This window comes from Oncorhynchus nerka, linkage group LG18 (genome assembly GCF_034236695.1).
Source record: "Oncorhynchus nerka isolate Pitt River linkage group LG18, Oner_Uvic_2.0, whole genome shotgun sequence".
In the NCBI taxonomy this organism is placed as follows: domain Eukaryota; kingdom Metazoa; phylum Chordata; class Actinopteri; order Salmoniformes; family Salmonidae; genus Oncorhynchus; species Oncorhynchus nerka.
This window is the reverse complement of record NC_088413.1, coordinates 44,937,969-44,953,897: the sequence shown is the minus strand read 5'-3', so window position 1 is coordinate 44,953,897 and position 15,929 is coordinate 44,937,969. Positions and strand designations below refer to the sequence as shown.

Below are 15,929 nucleotides of genomic sequence, written 5' to 3'. Positions count from 1 at the left end.
TGGTGTACTACAATCAAATATGTCCTGTTATGATTGATTCTGCTAAGATAACTAATTAGAGGCTGATTTCTGAAATAGTGATATTATTCCACTGCCCACAATCATTTTAAATCATACTGATCATATTAAACTGTAGCAGAACTGGTTTATTGCAGATGTAGGCTACATTGCGACAGATACAGAAAGGGGAAGGAAATATGTGGTATGATAGAGGGAAGTGGGATTGGGACCATGGGGTGCTGTGATTACATGATTTCCTCACAAGCGGTTGCAGATAGAAATAGAATGATTAGAGTTGTCACGATTTCCTATTCTACCTGACCAACAATCATATCAATCCTATCTGTTCTACATAGTACATTTCTATCTGAACGTTCTGTAACATTATCCCACTGAACAGGCCAGTTCAGTCAGCTTGGAGAGGAGGATGACTGTGAAGAGGAAGAAAAAACAGAAAAAGGGAGAAAAACACATCTAACAACTGAGAGAACAGAAAGTACATGTACTTTCTGTAAGCATGAGTGGGTGTAAGTACTTGTTCATTGTTATAAACATGTTGACATTTCGAATGATGAAAGAAAAAAAGAATATCGCCACTTTACCCTAGCTGTTCCTCAGTGGGTTGATTGCTACAAAATCACCTCTTTGAATTGTTGTTTTTCTCTTCCTCCCCCAGTGTGTGTGTGTGAGAGGTATATAATATTGTGCGTAGTGTATAACACCTGTGATTGAAATAGCCCAAAGATAATTAGCCTGAAAACTTAGTCCAAAGTGTGGGAGAAGAAAAATAACAGAACTTTAAAACCATAAAAACATGACAATAATTGCAGTTGAGAAATATTGGTTGGTTGTCGCCCTGACTTTTATGAATACGGTGTGTGTGTGTATTTGTGCACTGGCGTGTGTTCCCCTCCCCTCTCTTCTTCTCCTCCTTCCAAATCCTCATTGATACGACAGTAGCTGTTGGAGGGATGCTGAACTGACTGTGTCTGAGCTGTGGACCAGTCTCTGTTGTTACTGGAGGGATGCTGAACTGATTGTGTCTGAGCTGTGGACCAGTCTCTGTTGTTACTGGAGGGATGCTGAACTGACTGTGTCTGAGCTGTGGACCCGTCTCTGTTGTTACTGGAGGGATGCTGAACTGACTGTGTCTGAGCTATGGACCCGTCTCTGTTGTTACTGGAGGGATGCTGAACTGACTGTGTCTGAGCTGTGGACCCGTCTCTGTTGTTACTGGAGGGATGCTGAACTGACTGTGTCTGAGCTGTGGACCTGTCTCTGTTGTTACTGGAGGGATGCTGAACTGACTGTGTCTGAGCTGTGGACCTATCTCTGTTGTTACTGGAGGGATGCTGAACTGACTGTGTCTGAGCTATGGACCTGTCTCTGTTGTTACTGGAGGGATGCTGAACTGACTGTGTCTGAGCTATGGACCTGTCTCTGTTGTACTGAAGGGATGCTGAACTGACTGTGTCTGAGCTGTGGACCTGTCTCTGTTGTTACTGGAGGGATGCTGAACTGATTGTGTCTGAGCTGTGGACCAGTCACTGTTGTTACTGGAGGTATGCTGAACTGACTGTGTCTGAGCTGTGGACCTGTCTCTGTTGTGCTGTAAATCTGAGGGTCATGGAGCTGGTTCATCTCCAGAGTTATCCGTCACCCAGGGAGACATACACACACACACACACACACACAGTGGGACTGAATAGATGTTTAGTTCCTCCTCTCCCTCGGCCCTGCGCTACACTCCTCTCAGTGTGACTCCCAAATGCAACCCTATTCTAGAAAGTGCACAATGTAGGGAATAGGGTGCTATTTGGGACTTAGCCAGAAAGAGGAAATATGACCAGTAAATTCAAACAGTTAGTCATTGCAGGACCAGGGCACTGCCAGTCCCTAACTCTTTTTCCTGTTGCCTGGCCTGTGTGTTTAACGAGCCAGGGGACTGGCTGAAAAACTACCTGATGACACTGAGGACATGAGAGATATGAAAGAGTGGAAATGTGGAGGGAAAGAAGGGAGAGAGAGGCTGCGATACTAGAGTCCCAGATCTGTTTGTGCTGTCTTGCCAACTCCTATGTCATTGTCACACTGGCCAGAGAGTGGTAGGGAATTGGAATGAAACAGTGCCCCCCCCCCACACACACACACGCGGGAACTGCAACTGGAAGGAAACTGAAATGATGTGCTGAATACATGATTGAAAGTCTCCTCATCTCCTCAATTTGTGCTCTGTGCTGTGTGTTACACCATCCTGTTTTCACTAAATCATTCATAGCAAATTAAGTCTATTATTCAAATACAAACTCCCTCACACACAGACTGAGAGTCATTCCCATCGCACGTTGTCCAGAATGCATTTTTTTAAAGGCAATGTTCCCGCATTCACGGAGACCATACTCACTGTAAATGGTGTATATGTCGGCTCAATGGGAAATTACCTTTAAATGGAGCATTGTCCTAATCCGCAATCTGATTGAATCTCGACCATAGTCTGCATTTGAAATATCGCCATATTCCCTATATAGTGCACCGGATTCCATAGGGCACTGGTCAAAAGAAGGGACCTATATAGAGAATAGATGGCTATTTCAGACACAGGCACTGTCTCACCAACAGTCTTATCACATTGTAAACAAACACACACATGAAATAAATCATTCATACCAGATGAAGTCTTTTCAATTATGAACTTGCTCACACTGTCTCCAACTGTGTGTGTGCGTGTGTGTTTACACACACATTAATCCTGTCAGTCAATATTATGGTTTCATCCCTCCACCCCATCCAGCAGTAGCTGTCACATCAGACAGAAGTCTGGCATGTGATCCCTCTTCATTAATAAAAGGCCACTGCTCCAGCTCTCAGTTGAGCCAAGCCAACCACAGGAGCCAGCCATCCAACATCTGTGCATTCCTCCAGGGAGCGTCAACAACAGACACAGGTTATGTCCCAAATGATACAAGTAGTGCACTAAATGAGGAACTGGGAGCCATTTAGAACGTAGGCATACTCACTAAATTCTCACACCTCTCCATCTACAGTTGTCACGATCGTCGTAAGAATATTCGGACCAAAGCGCAGCGTGATATGGGTTCCACATATTTATTGAAGTGTAACGCAGAAAACAATAAAGAACAAACGTGATGTCAATGAAGTGCTCACAGGCAACGACACAAAAACAAGATCCCACAAAACACAGTGGGGAAATGGCTGCCTAAATATGATCCCCAATCAGAGACAATGATAAACAGCTGCCTCTGATTGGGAACCATACCAGGCCAACATAGAAATAAACACCCTAGATTACCCACCCTAGTCACACCCCGACCTAACCAAAATAGAGAATAAAAAGGATCTCGATGGTCAGGGCGTGACAATAGTACAATTAAAGTACCATCGCCTTGGATACGGAGGCCTTTGCTTTTCTGGGTCAGTGGTATTAATTGTGCTTCTTGAGTAGAAAGTGTTATTGGGACCCAGGGTCACCCTCAAAAGCTTACCCCCAAAACAAACAGAAATACAATTTTTAACTCAACCAACATAACACACCTTTCCAAAAAACATTGCAGTTTAATCTCCTTTGAAAGAACAAATCCCTGCCTGAGAAAAAGAGAAAAAGATCCAACTTTTAAACATTAAACACATAATTAGCCATTCAATATGTATGATGTGAAGTATAAAAGGTCTGAGTACACACCCTTGAGGCACCCGTAACCCCTTCTGTTCACGTCCTTGTATCTTGCCTGGCCCCGAGGCCTGGACTCTCAGGGTGCTTCCCAAATGGCACCCTATTCACTATATAGAGCCATTGTGCTCTGGTCAAAGTACTGCAATATATATATATATATATATATATATATATATATATATATAGGGAATTGGGCTCTTATCAAAAGTAGTGACCTACAGTGAATAGGGTGCCATTTGGGAAACAGCCTCTCTCTCTCTCAGGGAAAAAAAAGCCCATTTACCAGAATAATTCATGCAGCTTTGCCTGGCTAATGAAGATATAGATTAATGTTGGGTCCTGCTATGCCCTTTCTGCACAATCGTTATTATTGTATTTCTCAGACATTGCGGGGGTAACCTGCTGTATGGAGGTAACTGCTGTAATTATGAGGGCTTTTTTCTCGAGTTAGTTTTTCTTCTTCTCGCTGTGTTCTTTATTGCTTTTCAATGTGAGGAAGGGAAACTGACTGGCTCTCTCCCCACTCTGACACTCCATGATAACGCTCACTATCTCCTTTCTCTCTCTCTCTCTCTCTCTCTCTCTCCCCACAATCTTTCATCCCTCTCAATTTCCCCACTTTCTCTTTCTCCACTACATCTCTCCCTACTTGCTCTCTCTCTCCTCACTCTCTCACGTTACTCTCTCTTTCTCCTCAGTCTCCCTCCACTCTCTCTCCCCACTCTCTCTTCTCGCTCTCTTACCCCTCACTCTCTCTCTCTTTCCCGTCTGTCACTCCATACTCACAGGGAGATGATGAGCTTCTTTAGCAGGAGCCTGGATCATCAGACAGCTTGCATCTCAATGGTTATCTCTCACTCTCTCCATGACCCCTGTTGATTGTTTTACTGGTTTGGTTGGTTTCTCACCTTTGATACAGTTAATTGACCGGAGAGAGGGGTGAAAAGGGGAGAGAAGGGTGAAAGGGGAGTTATCTAAGACATCGATATTGGTATTCCACTTGGCTTCTGGTCAAAAACATTTCCCTATCCCCATCTGTTGTGTGTCTCTGTTGGTTTCCAGTCAGAGGACATTGACAGTGAGATTAGCCCATAGTTTTACAGCTGGAGACTGTCAGCATCAGACAGACAGACAGACAGACAACAGTGTGATCACATCACCTGTGTAGTCTGTGGTGGTGAGGCCAATAGAAGCTCATGTTTCATCTCCAAGGTGATGAAAATTTTGTCTAACAACAATGTCAACCTAGCCCTTTTTTTCTGAGAAGTCTCAGCTGCTTTCCTTTTTCAGAAAAAAAGGCCTCGTTTGGCATATTAGAGCTGCCCGATCGCTTTCTCTGATGCATGCCATGCGCATATCTGAGCACACACATGCACTCCGTCTATCTCTCTATGGACTGGTTGTCCAGATCAGTTCCTTTGATCTCATGTCCTCCCTAGGCAACTGTGGTGGTTAAGGGACCCTTCAAACACACACACATGCACACGCATACAGACACACGCTCACACACCTGCCACTAGCACAGAGTCAGTCTGGAAGGAAATGCCCAATTAAACTTCAAAGGTGAGGAAATGGGAAACTTTTTACGAGATCACCTCTGGGTCACCTTACAGCTCCTCATCTCTCTCCTCCCACTCTCCTCCGTTCCTTTCCCCCTCTGTCGTTATCTCCCTCCATCTCCCTGTCATCTCTCTCAATTCAATTCAAGGGGCTATATTGGCATGGGAAACGTGTTAACATTGCCAAAGCAAGTGAGGTAGATAAATATACAAAAGTGAAATAATCAATCAAAATTAACAGTAAACATTACACATACAGAAGTTTCAAAACAATAAACACATTACAAATGTTATATTATGTGTATATACAGTCTTGATATAATGTACAAATGGTTAAAGTACACAAGGGAAAATAAATAAGCATAAATATGGGTTGTATTTACAATGGTGTTTGTTCTTCACTGGTTGCCCTTTTCTTGTGGCAACAGGTCACAAATCTTGCTGCTGTGATGGCACACTGTGTGATTTCACCCAGTAGATATGGGAGTTTATCAAAATTGGGTTTGTTTTCGAATTCTTTGTGGATCTGTGTAATCTGAGGGAAATATGTGTCTTTAATATGGTCATACAATGGGCAGGAGGTTAGGAAGTGCAGCTCAGTTTCCACCTCATTTTGTGGGCAGTGTGCACATAGCCTGTCTTCTCTTGAGAGCAAAGTCTGCCTACAGCGGCCTTTCTCAATAGCAAGGCAATGCTCACTGAGTCTGTACATAGTCAAAGCTTTCCTTAAGTTTGGGTCAGTCACAGTGGTCAGGTGTTCTGCCACTGTGTACTCTCTGTTTAGGGCCAAATAGCATTCTAGTTTGCTCTGTTTTTTTTGTTAATTCTTTCCAATGTGTCAAGTAATTATCTTTTTGTTTTCTCATGATTTGGTTGGGTCTAATTGTGCTGCTGTCCTGGGGCTCTGTGGGGTGTGTTTGTGTTTGTGAACAGAGCCCCAGGACCAGCTTGCTTAGGGGACTCTTCTCCAGGTTAATCTCTCTGTAGGTGATGGCTTTGTTATGGAAGGTTTGGGAATCGCTTCCTTTTAGGTGGTTGTAGAATTTAACGGCTCTTTTCTGGATTTTGATAATTAGTGAGCATTGGCCTAATTCTGCTCTGCATGCATTATTTGGTGTTCTACGTTGTACACGGAGGATATTTTTGCAGAATTCTGCATGCAGTCTCAATTTGGTGTTTGTCCCATTTTGTGAAATCTTGGTTGGTGAGCGGACCCCAGACCTCACAACCATAAAGGGCAATGGGCTCTGACTGATTCAAGTATTTTTAGCCAGATCCTAATTGGTATGTTGAATTTTATGTTTCTTTTGATGGCATAGAATGCCCTTCTTGCCTTGTCTCTCAGATTGTTCACAGCTTTGTGGAAGTTACCTGTGGCGCTGATGTTTAGGCCAAGGTATGTAGAGTTTTTTGTGTGCTCTTAGGGCAATGGTGTCTAGATGGAATTTGTATTTGTGGTCCTGGCGACTGGACCTTTTTTGGAACACCATTATTTTGGTCTTACTGAGTTTTACTGTCAGGGCCCAGGTCTGGCAGAATCTGTGCAGAATATCTAGGTGCTGCTGTAGGCCCTCCTTGGTTGGTGACAGAAGCACCAGATCATCAGCAAACAGTAGACATTTAACTTCAGATTCTAGTAGGGTGAGGCCGGGTGCTGCAGACTTTTCTAGTGCCCGTGCCAATTCGTTGATATATATGTTGAAGAGGGTGGGGCTTAAGCTGTATCCCTGTCTCACCACACGGCCCTGTGGGAAGAAATGTGTGTGTTTTTTGCCAATTTTAACCACACACTTGTTGTTTGTGTACATGGATTTTATAATGTCATATGTTTTACCCCCAACACCACTTTCCATCAATTTGTATAGCAGACCCTCATGCCAAATTGAGTTGAAGGCTTTTTTGAAATCAACAAAGCATGAGAAGACTTTGCCTTTGTTTTAGTTTGTTTGGTTGTCAGTTAGGGTGTGCATGGTGAATACATGGTCTGTCGTACGGTAATTTGGTAAAAAGCCAATTTGACATTTGCTCAGTACATTGTTTTCATTGAGGAAATGTACGAGTCTGCTGTTAATGATAATGCAGAGGATTTTCCCAAGGTTGCTGTTGACGCATATCCCATGGGTTGGAGTGTTTTTATTTTGTCCTGTAGCTCATTCAAGGTAATTGGAGAATCCAGTGGGTTCTGGTAGTCTTTAATAGTAAGATTTGTATCCTGTATATGTTTTTGCTCTTTATTCTTTGTTATAGAGCCAAAAAGATTGGAGAAGTGGTTTACCCATACATCTCCATTTTGGATAGATAATTCTTCATGTTGTTGTTTGTTTAGTGTTTTCCAATTTTCCCAGAAGTAGTTAGAGTCTATGGATTCTTCAATTTCATTGAGCTGATTTCTGAAATGCTGTTCCTTCTTTTTCCGTAGTGTATTTCTGTATTGTTTTAGTGATTCACCATAGTGAAGGCGTAGACTCTATGTTTTTGGTTGGACAGGTTTCTCAATTTCTTTCTTAGATTTTTGCATTCTTCATCAAACCATTTGTCATTGTTGTTCATTTTCTTCGGTTTTCTATTTGAGATTTTTAGATTTGATAGGGAAGCTGAGAGGTCAAATATACTGTTAAGATTTTCTACCGCCAAGTTTACACCTTCACTATTACAGTGGAACGTTTTACCCAGGAAATTGTCTAAAAGGGATTGAGTTTGTTTTTGCCTAATTGTTTTTTGGTAGGTTTCCAAACTGCATTCCTTCCATCTATAGCATTTCTTAATGTTACTCAGTTCCTTTGGCTTTGATGCCTCATGATTGAGTATTGCTCTGTTCAAGTAGACTGATTTTGCTGTGGTCTGATAGGGGTATCAGTGGGCTGACTGTGAACGCTCTGAGAGACTCTGGGTTGAGGTCAGTGATAAAGTAGTCTACAGTACTACTGCCAAGAGATGAGCTATAGGTGTACCTACCATACATAGGAGTCCCCTCGAAGCCTACCATTGACTATGTACATACCCGCGTGCGACAGAGCTGCAGGAGTTGTGACCCGTTTTTGTTGGTTATGTTGTCATAGTTGTGCCTAGGGGGGCATATGGGGGAGGGAATGCTGTCACCTGCAGGCAGGTGTTTGTCCCCCTGTGTGCTGAGGGTGTGAGGTTCTTGTCCGGTTCTGGCATTTAGGTCGCCACAGACTAGTACATGTCCCTAGGCCTGGAAATGATTGATTTCCCCCTCCAGGATGGAGAAGGTGTCTTCATTAAAGTATGGGGATTCTAGTCTCTCTCTCTCTCTCTCTCTCTCTCTCTCTCTCTCTCTCTCTCTCTCTCTCGCTCCTCACATACATATTAGCAAGCAAGCACACACACAAACAAACACACACACACACACACACTTATTCCCACACATGCTCAAACACAGAGAACTCAAGAAAATTCAGTGATCCCTATCTCATTGGGATTAGCCTAGCTGCTATTTTAAAGTTAAGCTAAGCTTTACTCACTCACTGTGACTGCTAACCAAAAACAGCCAGGACCATTTTTACCGCTGTCGTTTGAATGTCAAAATAAGACCAGACAATTGCTTTGTGATTTCTGACGTGTCTCATTTTCATTCTTGGATGGCATGCAAACCTCTAACCGCAAAATGGAAGTCAGCCAAGTTTGTCCGTGACACATTATACACTTGTTTATCAGATGAGGGGGGAGGGGGGGGAATACAAGCAATATCCCATAAGGCCTAGAAACATTAGAACTAGCATGAAGATGTGCTAGTTCTTCTTCCACCATAGTGGTCAGCGTTAAAAATATGTATGGTTTAGAAAAATAATTTGGGACAGAGCATGCTGCATGGGTGTCAGGATTTGGCCAGGGTTGTTCCGGTTTTTGGTCACTAGATGCCCCCATTGTGCCTTTTGACCTTTTGTTTTCCCTTGATCCCCATTATTATTTGCACCTGTGCCTCGTTTCCCCTGATTGTATTTAAACCCTTTGTTTTCCTCAGTCCTTTGCTCTATGTTTGTATGTTAGCACCCAGCCCTAGTATTCTGTTAACTCTTGTTGATCCCGGTGGACGCTCTTGTGGAATTCTGTTTTTTGTTCTTGTTTATTTATTTTTGAGTATCTTTTGAGGCTTTTTGTGCTATACCTACCACCTTGTGGATTTACCTTTTTGTCTTGGAGGATTACCTTTGTTCTTGTGGAATTCCTTTTGAGGTTGTGGAGTTACATGTGTTCCTGAAGGACTTCACTTTTTACTTCATTAAATACACCGTCTCAAGTACTGCTGTGTCTGCCTCATCTTCTGGGTTCTGCCGACTATTCGTGGCTCAGTTGGTTAAGTGACTGTTTCTCACTCCGGAGACCCGGGTTCGTAACCGGGTCCTGACAGAAACACAGAGCCAAGAATGAACCCAGAGGCAGCCAGTTCCCAGGACCTTGTTGCCATGCTGTCCCACCACCAGGAGACTGTCCAACGCCACGAAGCCGCCCTGGTTCAGCAAGAGGCCTTAATGGCTAGACATTCTCATCTTCTGTCGGAGATGCTGACTTCCATAAAGCAGATATCTGATCGACTTACCTCGGCAACAGTTCCCGTCCCAGTACCTCAGATTCACGTACCCATGGCAGTTAACCCTCTGGCTGAACCTCGTCTTCCACCTCCCCAACGGTTCTCAGGTGATCCAAGTGCTTGTAAAGGGTTTCTCACCCAATGTTCTCTCTCCTTCGAGCTGCAACCCTCGTCGTTCCCCACCGACCGGTCTAAGATCGCATATATCATCACCCTGCTGTCGGAAAAAGCCCTGGCCTGGGCTACTGCTGTGTGGGATGCCCATAGTTCCTGCTGTGCCAGCTACTCTGCCTTTGCTGAGGAATTCAAACGAGTGTTTCAAGGCCCAAGCAGTGGTCCTGACTCAGCCAAACAGCTCCTGACTCTCCAAGGTCGGCGCAGCGTGACGGACTATGCCATCCAGTTCCGCACGGTGGCAGCAGCGAGTGGTTGGAACAACGAGGCGCTCACTGTGTGCTTTCTGAAAGGCCTTTCCGACACTATCCAAGATGAACTGGCCACTCGGGAACCACCGGACAATCCTGAGTCCCTGATCAAGTTGGCCTCACGCATTGACCAGCGTCTGAGAGAGAGAGAACTCAACCGTAGACCTCTAGCCCCTATCAGTCCCAGCTCCGAGTCCCCACCTTTATCCTCGCTGGCTCCACCGGAACCCATGCAGATTGGACGCATCTCCCAGGCTGAGAGAGACCGCCGGATGAGGGAGCGACGCTGTCTATATTGCGGCAAACCGGGCCATTTCCGTTCCACGTGTCCCGGGCTCCAGGGAAACGCTCTGTCCCGTACAGACCGGGGGGAACTGTAACGGGAAACATAACCTCCTCCCATCCGTCCAACTCCCGTCTGCTCATTCCAGTCACCCTTTCCTGGGACAACCACAAGCTTCACCTTCAAGCCTTGGTAGACTCTGGAGCCGCAGGTAACTTCATGGATGGTGTCTGGGCGAAGGAGAATGGCGTTCCCTTTGAACCTCTAAGTGACCCCATGAGGGTTACTACATTGGATGGAAGCCCTTTGGGATCTGGACTTGTCACTCATGTCACTACCTCCTTGCGACTTTCAGTTTCACAACACAAGGAATTGATGAACTTTCATTTGATCTCCTGTTCCGAGTTCCCTCTCGTCCTTGGATACCCCTGGCTTCACAGCCATAACCCTCACATCGACTGGTCTGTGGGCACTATCAAGCAGTGGGGTCCTACGTGCCAAGCTACATGTATTTTCCCGAATTCCCCGAGTTCTACTCCCGAGTCTTTAGAATCCATCGACCTGACCCGAGTTCCCGAGTGTTACCATGACCTCAAACTGGTATTTAGCAAACAGAGGGCCACCATGCTACCACCCCATAGACCTTATGATTGCCCCATCGAACTGTTTCCGGGCACTTGCCCCCAGGGGTCGGATCTTTTCCCTATCTCCACCCGAACGAGCTGCTATGGATACCTACATCAAGGACGCTCTGGAAGCAGGCCTCATGCGTCCATCCACCTCCCGGCGGGAGCAGGGTTTTTCTTTGTGGCCAAGAAAGACGGTGGATTACGTCCTTGCATCGACTACCGGGGACTCAATGTCATAACCGTCCGTAACCGTTACCCGCTACCCCTTATGGCCACAGCCTTCGAGCTGCTCCAGGAAGCAGTTGTTTTCACTAAGCTTGACCTGCGGAACGCATACCATCTTGTGCGGATCAGACCTGGTGACGAGTGGAAGACCGCGTTCAACACGCCTACTGGTCACTATGAATACTTGGTGATGCCCTTCGGCCTGACCAACGCCCCAGCGGTGTTCCAAGCGCTCATAAACGATGTGCTTAGGGATATGCTTAACATATTTGTGTTTGTTTACTTGGATGACATCCTCATCTTTTCGAGCTCTCTTCAAGAACACACAAAGCATGTCAGACAAGTACTCAATCGCCTCCTAGACAGCCATCTGTACGTTAAGCCGGAAAAATGTGAATTCCATTCATCCCGAGTACAATTCCTGGGATTTGTAGTGGAACCCGGTCGAGTCCAAATGGACCCCAGGAAGGTAGGGGCGGTAGCGGATTGGCCCACCCCCAAATCCGTTAAGGAAGTTCAGCGTTTCCTGGGCTTCACAAACTTTTACCGCAAGTTCATCAAGAACTTCAGCTTGGTGGCAGCCCCTCTCTCAGCTTTAACCAAGGGTGACAATGCAAGGTTTTTGTGGGGAAGAGAAGCTGAGACGGCCTTCCAAGGACTCAAGCAGCGCGTCCTCTCTGCTCCCATCCTGATACTACCGACTACGGATGAACCGTTTGTGGTGGAGGTAGACGCCTCAGAGGTTGGTGTTGGAGCTGTCCTGTCTCAGAGGGGTGAAGACAAGAAGCTTCATCCGTGCGCTTTCTTCTCACACCGGCTTACCCCGGCTGAGAGGAACTACGATGTGGGGGATCGTGAACTCCTAGCGGTTAAGATGGCATTGAAGGAATGGAGACACTGGCTCGAGGGGGCTTCTCACCCGTTTCAAGTGCTTACGGACCACAAAAATCTGGAGTATATCCAGCAGGCGAAGCGGTTGAACTCTAGACAAGCTAGATGGTCTCTTTTCTTCAATCGATTCCAGTTTATCCTCACCTATCGGCCCGGGTCGAAGAATCTCAAACCGGATGCCCTGTCCCGAGTCTACGCTCCTGCCATTCGAGATGACAGTCCTTCCTGCTGCTAAGATCGTGGCTCCGATTACGTGGCAAGTTGAGGATACCGTGAGACGAGCTCAAACTATCGAACCGGACCCGAAAGGGGTCCTGCCAATCGGTTGTTTGTCCCCAAGGCATTGAGGACTCAGGTCCTTCTGTGGGGGCACTCCTCTCGCCTCACCTGTCACCCGGGCGTAGGTCGCACCTTGGAGTTCATCCAGCGTAAGTTCTGGTGGCCTACCATAAGAGAAGACGTTGCCTCTTTCGTCAATGCCTGCCCCGTGTGCTGCCAGGGCAAATCTTCTCACCTCCGCCCTCAAGGACTCCTTCACCCTTTACCTATTCCCCACAGACCCTGGTCCCATATCTCGTTGGACTTTATTACTGGCCTTCCTCCATCCCATGGCAATACTACTATCCTAGTCATAATCGACAGGTTTTCAAAGGCGGCCAGGTTCGTCCCTCTGACTAAGTTACCTTCTGCCAAGGAGACGGCTGAGTTGGTAATTAATCATGTGTTCCGAGTCTTCGGCATTCCTCAAGATATGGTTTCTGACAGAGGTCCCCAGTTCGCCTCAAGGTTTTGGAAGGCCTTCTGCCAACTCATGGGTGCTTCTGCCAGTCTATCTTCAGGGTACCATCCGGAGTCCAACGGCCAAACAGAGAGGATGAATCAAGAGCTGGAAGCCACCCTCCGATGTATGACTCGTAACAACCCGTCCACATGGTCGTCCTTCATTGTTTGGGCCGAATACGCGCACAACACCTTGCGCTCCTCCTCCACTGGTATGTCCCCGCACGAGTGTCAGTTTGGCTATGCCCCTCCATTGTTCCCGGACCAGGAGGCAGAAGTCAGAGTGCCTTCAGCCTTGAAGTTCGTCAGACGCTGTCGGCTTATGTGGAGGAAGACCCGTCTTAATCTTATGCGTTCCTCACAGAGGTACCAACAACAAGCCAACAGACGTCGCCGTCCCGGGCCTACCCTGCGCCCCGGCCAGAGAGTCTGGCTCTCCACAAGAGACTTACCACTACGGGTGGAGTCTCGCAAGCTGTCCCAAAAATACATCGGTCCCTTTAAGGTTGCCAGGAGAGTTAACCCAGTTTCTTATCGCCTACACTTACCCAGATCCCTTAAGATTAATCCCACATTTCACATTTCCTTATTAAAACCTGTTGTTTTTTCTCCCCTTGTCCCGGCAGACAGACCTCCCCCTCCGCCTCGTGTCATTGGAGGCCAGCCGGCTTATACCGTCCATCGGATACTGGATTCCCGCCGGGTGCAGCGGTCCTGGCAGTATCTGGTGGACTGGGAAGGCTACGGTCCCGAGGAGCGCTCCTGGGTTCCTGCCAAAGACATACTGGACCCTGACCTCATTCGTCAGTTCAGGGCTCTCCACCCTGAGAGAGCTGGTAGGAACGTCAGGAGCCGTTCCTAGGGGGGGATTCTGTCAGGATTTGGCCAGGGTTGTTCCGGTTTTTGGTCACTAGATGCCCCCATTGTGCCTTTTGACCTTTTGTTTTCCCTTGATCCCCATTATTATTTGCACCTGTGCCTCGTTTCCCCTGATTGTATTTAAACCCTTTGTTTTCCTCAGTCCTTTGCTCTGTGTTTGTATGTTAGCACCCAGCCCTAGTATTCTGTTAACTCTTGTTGATCCCGGTGGACGCTCTTGTGGAATTCTGTTTTTTGTTCTTGTTTATTTATTTTTGAGTATCTTTTGAGGCTTTTTGTGCTATACCTACCACCTTGTGGATTTACCTTTTTGTCTTGGAGGATTACCTTTGTTCTTGTGGAATTCCTTTTGAGGTTGTGGAGTTACATGTGTTCCTGAAGGACTTCACTTTTTACTTCATTAAATACACCGTCTCAAGTACTGCTGTGTCTGCCTCATCTTCTGGGTTCTGCCGACTATTCGTGGCTCAGTTGGTTAAGTGACTGTTTCTCACTCCGGAGACCCGGGTTCGTAACCGGGTCCTGACAATGGGTCTCGGAGAATCTCAGACTACTCCGTAAAGTTTTAACACAGGACTAGGTTTAGGCTTAAACGAGCAGGTGAAATATTTAGTGGTACTATGTAAACAATTCAAATGATCCACTGTGGTGTCAATATTTGATATAATTGCAGTGTCGACACGTAGCCCATCACATCTCCTCATCCCATGTTGACGAATATTCCTGTAGAGCAGCATGCTTGATGAAAACCTGCTGGCTGAAAACAATCTGTGTGGTGTATGCCAAAACCCATGGATTTTAGTTGTTTATCTGTTTAATCTCTAGCTCGTTATATAAATTAGCCAGAAGAAGCCGACAGGAAGCTACTGCGAGAGAGAGGAGAAAGCTCCAACTCCCATTCATCTGCTTGCCAAATTTTAGCGGCTTGAATACTTAAAACAAGATAATTCACGTATCTGTCAAATCAAAATTGTATTTGTCACATTTGCCGAATACAACAGGTGTAGTAGACCTTTCAAAGAAATGCTTACTTATAAGCTCTTAGCCAACAATGCAGATTTAGGGGATACTGGTACAGAGTCAATGTGCAGGGACACCGGTATCGAGGTAATTGAGGTAATATGTACATGTAGGTAGAGTTATTAATGTGACTATGCATAGATAATAACAGAGAGTAGCAGCAGTGTAGAAGGGTGGGCGGGGAGGAATTGATTTGGGAGATGTAGGCCAGCCCTCCTATTTGGTCTGTTCTTTCTTCCCAGAACCAGAACCGTTGCTCATATTCTAAGCCACCACACTTTCTTTAGCTCAGTTTGTCTGTCTACCTTATCATCTGCTTCTCTTTCTTTTCCCTCTATTTCTTTATAGTTTATGTCCTTCTCATCTTCCTTTCTGTTTTTTCAACGCACCTTGACATTTTTTATTTTTTTAATCTCTTACTCAATCTCAGTTCTTTCTTTTTTCTCTTCATCTCTCTCTCTCTCTCTCTCTCTCTCATGATTAGATTAAGCTAAGCACACTAATCACTCCCAAAGCTCAGTTAAATCTTCAAATGAAGAGCAGTCAGAGCAGCGGCAAAATAGTTGAAAAGTAAAACAATTTTTAAACAGGAGCCCAAACGGACGATATCATCCATCATGTTTTATAACGGACCCCATCACTCCTGCACCATCTGATTAAGCAACTTGGACACTTTCCAAATGGTACCTTATTCTCTATATAGTGCACAACTTTTATGAAGGGAATAGGGTGCCATTTGGGACACATTCCAGACGAAGATCATTCATCTGATTAATCAACAGACAAAGATTATGGAATCAGCGTGATGTGAAATGCCCCCCGGAATTTAAGGGATTCAATTCTGAGTATTACTCTCCATCTCTTTCCCATAAATGCCAATGTGTGCATCATTATCCTGGCTGTCGTTAATCTATGGTGTCGTGGGGGAGAGGAAGGGGGGCAGTGAGTGGTCATGTCATAGAGAGAGCGCTCAGCCAAGGGGAACAAGAGAGGAT

General features: G+C 45.8%; 1 long non-coding RNA gene across 2 annotated transcripts; it reads left to right on the top strand.

Moving 5' to 3' along the window:
- The first annotated feature begins 305 nt into the window (after positions 1–305).
- On the top strand, positions 306–14,335 carry LOC115146594 (uncharacterized). Of its 2 annotated transcripts, none has more exons than XR_010459735.1 (2): positions 306–527; positions 13,662–14,335. It is a non-coding gene; the product is annotated as an uncharacterized LOC115146594 (long non-coding RNA). The 2 variants fall into 2 exon arrangements; XR_003866176.2 differs by lacking the exon at positions 13,662–14,335 and adding an exon at positions 958–2,675.
- Positions 14,336–15,929: the final 1,594 nt, after the last annotated feature.